At 36.9% G+C, this 5,687-nt stretch overlaps 1 long non-coding RNA gene across 1 annotated transcript; it reads right to left on the reverse strand.

The window, feature by feature from the left end:
• Nucleotides 1–2,841: 2,841 nt before the first annotated feature.
• Nucleotides 2,842–4,388, reverse strand: LOC123973606. Its single transcript, XR_006825649.1, has 3 exons — nt 4,265–4,388; nt 3,093–3,135; nt 2,842–2,908 (listed from the first exon to the last, which is right to left on the reverse strand). It is a non-coding gene; the product is annotated as an uncharacterized LOC123973606 (long non-coding RNA).
• Between the last annotated feature and the right edge of the window lie 1,299 nt (nt 4,389–5,687).

Genomic DNA, 5,687 nt, shown 5'->3' on the forward strand with positions numbered 1-5,687 from the left:
AAAACTGGCTTTAGAAAGTCATAAAATGTCATATTGAATCCAGAAAATGATGAAGTCTTTGGATTGTGCATGAAGTTCACTCTATGTAAAACCACCATTTTGGACGTACCATTATCCCCTCTCCTTTGCCTTTCATGTCTCTCTCTACAGTCCTATCAAAGCAAAATGGCAGCATTTTAAGAAATACTTTCCAATTACTTAACATTCATGTTCCACTTTAATCTCGGAGCTGTTCTTTATGTCGAACCAGTTGTGTTTATAATGAATAGATCTGAAACAGTTGACCGTGGAATATTTAGTAGTGAGGAAATTTCACAAATGGACTTATTGCACAAGTAGCAACCTATCACAGTACCATGCATCAATTCACAATTCACTGAGCTCCTGAGAGCGATCCATTCTTTCACAAATGTTTGTAGAAGCAGTCTGCATGCCTAGGTGCTCGATTGTATCCACCTGTGGTGACGAAAACTGGCTTTAGAAAGTCATAAAATGTCATATTGAATCCAGAAAATGATGAAGTCTTTGGATTGTGCATGAAGTTCACTCTATGTAAAACCACCATTTTGGACGTACCATTATCCCCTCTCCTTTGCCTTTCATGTCTCTCTCTACAGTCCTATCAAAGCAAAATGGCAGCATTTTAAGAAATACTTTCCAATTACTTAACATTCATGTTCCACTTTAATCTCGGAGCTGTTCTTTATGTCGAACCAGTTGTGTTTATAATGAATAGATCTGAAACAGTTGACCGTGGAATATTTAGTAGTGAGGAAATTTCACAAATGGACTTATTGCACAAGTAGCAACCTATCACAGTACCATGCATCAATTCACAATTCACTGAGCTCCTGAGAGCGATCCATTCTTTCACAAATGTTTGTAGAAGCAGTCTGCATGCCTAGGTGCTCGATTGTATCCACCTGTGGTGACGGAAATGATTGGAAAACCCTGAATTCAGTGATTCGGAGGGGTGTACCGATACTTTTGGCAATATAGTGTATATCATTATATCACACAGCCCTATTTATTTATAGCAGTTATATTGTAAATCAAACACCCTCAAGCTTTTTGGATGTAAGGAACAGCAAGCAAGTGAATCATCTGCCTATTGCTTATTGCTCACACTTGATGGAAGAGCTGGTGGTGGAGGGGGACTGGTTATCTGCTCTGTCATTTTTGCAGCCAGGTAGCCACCTAACTTGAGTTTGTCCCTAATTCTGTGGTGAGGGCTATGGACTAACACATCTCCATAATTTTGTCACCAGGGCTTGACATTAACACCCGCCAACCCGCCAAATGCGGGTGGATTTTGCCTGTGGCGGGTAACACAGTCACTCCCACTAGCCACTATGGCCTGTTGAAAAATTGTAGTCTTGTCAAAAGGCATAAATAACAAACGAATTGCAATGTGACACTATGACACTACAACTCTCATGAGTACTACCTGCACATAGTGTTTGCTTATTGGTCCATTAGTGAAGCCTATGTCTTGCGCGCTACTGACGAACGACACTGTAAACAAGATGATGTGGAGATTAAACTCACGGACTGGCAGTCGGACAGTACGCTGTTTTGGCCTGCAGTTAATTATCCACTTAACCAGCGGCAGTCATGACAAAGCAAGCTTTTTTAAAAGCAGGTGAATCCACACAACAGGCGCGTCTCAAATAGCCTATGACATTCAGACTTTTGTAAAAGAGAATATAAAAGTTGAATCTGTAACAGGGCAGCCACAGTCCCTCAGACCTGTAGACCGTTGGCCTCCCTGTCGTTTTTAACATGATGGTATGATCTCTGTCATCACATGCGACTGGTCGCATGCACACACACATCAACACAGCTTTCAGTCAGTGCGTGAGTGTGCGTGGCCGAGCAGTGAAAAGTGCACAGGAGAACGAAGGAAGGAGAAAAGGCAGAGCAGAGGCGGAGAAAAGCAGATAAACATAAATCCAGTCAAAACTCTGAGGAAATGCAGATGCAAAACAAATACTCCAAAAGTGCACAAAAATGATGTAGGCCTATACATAAAATTCTTATCCTATTGCCTTAATTGTGTGAGATTTTTCACTTTTGCTCTTTGTTCCTAATCATAATTTTTCTACTCTGTATTACAGTATTTAGCTTACTGCTTTTATAAATAAATAGGATTTAAACAATGTTTCTTAAAAGACTACATGTGTTTATCTTAATAGACTACATGTTTTCAAAAAAGGAGCTTTACACACAACCTTATCAGAGCTAATGATAATATTAGTACATTTTAGCATGTCAATTTAAGCGTGCCATTGTCAACTTTAATCATGAAAAATGTATCCCAACAACAAAAATGTGGCTAGTGAAAATGCTGCGTGGTTAGTAACTTTGGAAAACCACTAGCCACATTGGCTAGTGAGCAAAAAAGTTAATGTCAATGTCTCGCAGACCTTGGACAGATATGCTGTTTATTATGTTTGCCGTGCTGTTTTCCAATTGAGTTACCTTGAGAAGCAAAATGGTTTCTTAAGGTCATCCTGAAGTGTTGTCATGCAAAGTCAGCCGAATCTGAAAATGTTCTTTCGGCTTGCATACCAAATGGATTCATTAGGACTGCCAAGAAAAACTTGCATATATTCTACAGTGATTGAGCTACGGCCAGCCGGTGTTTGATAGGTTGAATAGGTATTATTCAAACCATTTTAAGAAGATGATTTTGAATTCACATTGAATTTCAGGTACATTCTCTGCTTGAGTTGTGTTTGTATCACATTCCTACTTGTCTTTCTACTTGCACATATTTGCTTATCTATTTTGTATACCAGCTTAATGTAGAAATTGTGGACTTCCCTACCTCAGGTGCACACAGTTGTGCGCTGCCTTCCAAGGTGGACCTAATTCAGCAATCAGCTGTAGCACTCCTGGGTAAGAACTAGACGACAGAAAAGGAACATGGATGCACAGCACAGGAAAACACATACAGCTGTGACAACATTTACCAGATACAAAAACTGGCTTTAGAAAGTCATAAAATGTCATATTGAATCCAGAAAATGATGAAGTCTTTGGATTGTGCATGAAGTTCACTCTATGTAAAACCACCATTTTGGACGTACCATTATCCCCTCTCCTTTGCCTTTCATGTCTCTCTCTACAGTCCTATCAAAGCAAAATGGCAGCATTTTAAGAAATACTTTCCAATTACTTAACATTCATGTTCCACTTTAATCTCGGAGCTGTTCTTTATGTCGAACCAGTTGTGTTTATAATGAATAGATCTGAAAATGTCATCAATAAGTTAAATAAAAACTAAACTACTACTACTAAACTAGTTTCAGGAGAACAATTCTTTACACTGAAATGTTTGATTTAAATATGTTGGTTTGAGGTTTTGATAATACTTCATAGTTAGCTAAGACTCTTCAATCGAAGTATCTGTAAAATGGTATTAAAATTCATTTTTAATCACAAACCCATAATTTTACAGGAAGTTTACATTTCTTTTTTAAGGCCATTAAAAGGTGTGGACACCTGTCATTTAACAATAAATTAAATGTTACAAATTTTGTTGTGTAATTTTACCACTTTTGGGCAATTATTAATATTTTAATCTAACTTGTAATCTAAGCATTATGATAAAAGTCAACATCTGTGAAATTACAGTAATTATGGCTGTTTTCAATGATCAAAACTGTGTTTTGACAATTTAACAATGGTTTAAAATATGATTAAAATAACATTTATTCAATGTTTTTATTTTCCAAATATCCATAATTAAAGGGGTTATTTGTCAATTAACAAGCAAATCTATGTCAAATTACAGAACACGTGTTTTTTGTTACAGTAAACTGTTACTAATTGTACAAAGTTTAACAAATGTGTTTACAGTATTAAACTTAAATTTAACAGTTTTTTCTTTTAAATAAGAAAATAATATTTGTGAAAATACAGTAAATTCCTGAATGTATTGGAACAGTTTTTTTACGTGATATTTTCATGTATTTCAAAAATACAGGAATAATCTGTGAAATAAAAAGGAATATCAGTGTACTGAAGTTAGCATGCTAACCAGTTATCCCCATTTCGTCCTGTGCTGTATTAGCACTTGTCCCTTGAGAGGCAATGGTCTGATAGTATAGCACAGGCTTTCGCCTGTAGTTTCACCTGGGAGATGTGTGCGAGCAGCGAGTTTGCTATGTCACACAAGCTTGCTTAGCTTTTTTTAATCTAATAAATAATTTAAATTAACTCCAGAGTCAGAGTCCTGGTTGGAGCCATTGCAAATCACCTTGGTACTGCATTCCCTGTCGTCCAATTGGCCTCCGTTGGTCTTGGAGACTGTTAGTCCCAGTCAAACACAGTCAAGATGAACTCTGTTTTCCAAATGTGAGACTTTTTTATTGTGAAGATGAAACCATAATATCATCTGGTTGTTGTTGTTTACGTTCACGCCAGATGCAAATTCAAAAAATGCACAAGAACAAATGAATGTTCTTTGTGTATACGTGTATGTATATAAATAACTGTATATATTGTTTTATTTAATGTTACTATATTTTAATATACACTTAATTATATGTTGGGTGTGCAGCATGAAGGGACTACAAATTTTGTTTCGTTATGCAGCCTTGTGCTGTATAATAGCAAATAAACTTCCTGGTATCTTGTACTTTGCATCACCATTTCTGTTGCCAAGTCAGCAGCTGACTGGTGCTAGCTTGCTCCTGACTCAGTCAGCCAATCCTACAGCTGATTTAGCTGCATAGCCAGGGACACCTTATAGGGGGGAAAAGTTAGGACAATTCCAAGGGCCCTTGACTGACAGGGGCCCCAAAAAATAAGCAAAACTAATATACAATAATATTATATTATACATTATATAAACCATCATCATTGAGTATATATATATATTTTTTATATTTCACATATAATAATAAAATGAATGATCTCTTTGTTTTTACTTGTTTTTGGTAGTAAAAGGACCAAAAATAAACCATCGACCACCCCCCTGCATGAAATGGTTTGGTCCTGCCTTAGTGCACTTATCAGTGACTGTGTTTAGTTGCAGTCAGTAGATGGCCCAGGAACACAGTGATCAAAATGTTGCCTCGCAAACCAAAATCTGGTTTTCAAAAAAGGAAAGATAGAAAAGAGAGAGAGGAAAGACAAAGGAAAGGATGTCAATCAGGAACCCAGTTTTTCACCTAGAAAGGTGGGCAGCCTTTAGTCTGTGAGTGGTGTTAACCTGTTGGCTTAATGTCCACAGTGAAATAAGCTAGCTAGCTACAGGATAGTGTTAGCCTACATTTCATCAACATTTAATTAGTACAGGGAAACGTTTAGCAAGATATTCATATTAAATCATTGTCCCTGCCCCTTTTAGCAGACTAACAACAGATGAGTCAGCAGCACCCCAGTCTTCCCATAACTGTAGCCTCCCCGTCCCAGTGAAGAAGGTGAGCAGCATGGTGTTATGTCAGTTAGCATCATGCCAGGGAGTCTGTGTGGATTTCTCTGCTTATCTTGCTCTTTTTACCATAACAAAAAAGAAAAGTAAATATGTATTAATGACAGAAATTCAAATACAAATTATTTCCTTACATAATAATTTCATTATGAAATAAAATTTCTTGTAGAACTGTAGGTAATTTGGGTCAATGTTCTGTAGTGTTAGTGTCATTTATTGGTAAATATTTAAGTTTTTTTGTTTT

Source organism: Micropterus dolomieu, linkage group LG07, assembly GCF_021292245.1.
Source record: "Micropterus dolomieu isolate WLL.071019.BEF.003 ecotype Adirondacks linkage group LG07, ASM2129224v1, whole genome shotgun sequence".
NCBI classification, from domain to species: domain Eukaryota; kingdom Metazoa; phylum Chordata; class Actinopteri; order Centrarchiformes; family Centrarchidae; genus Micropterus; species Micropterus dolomieu.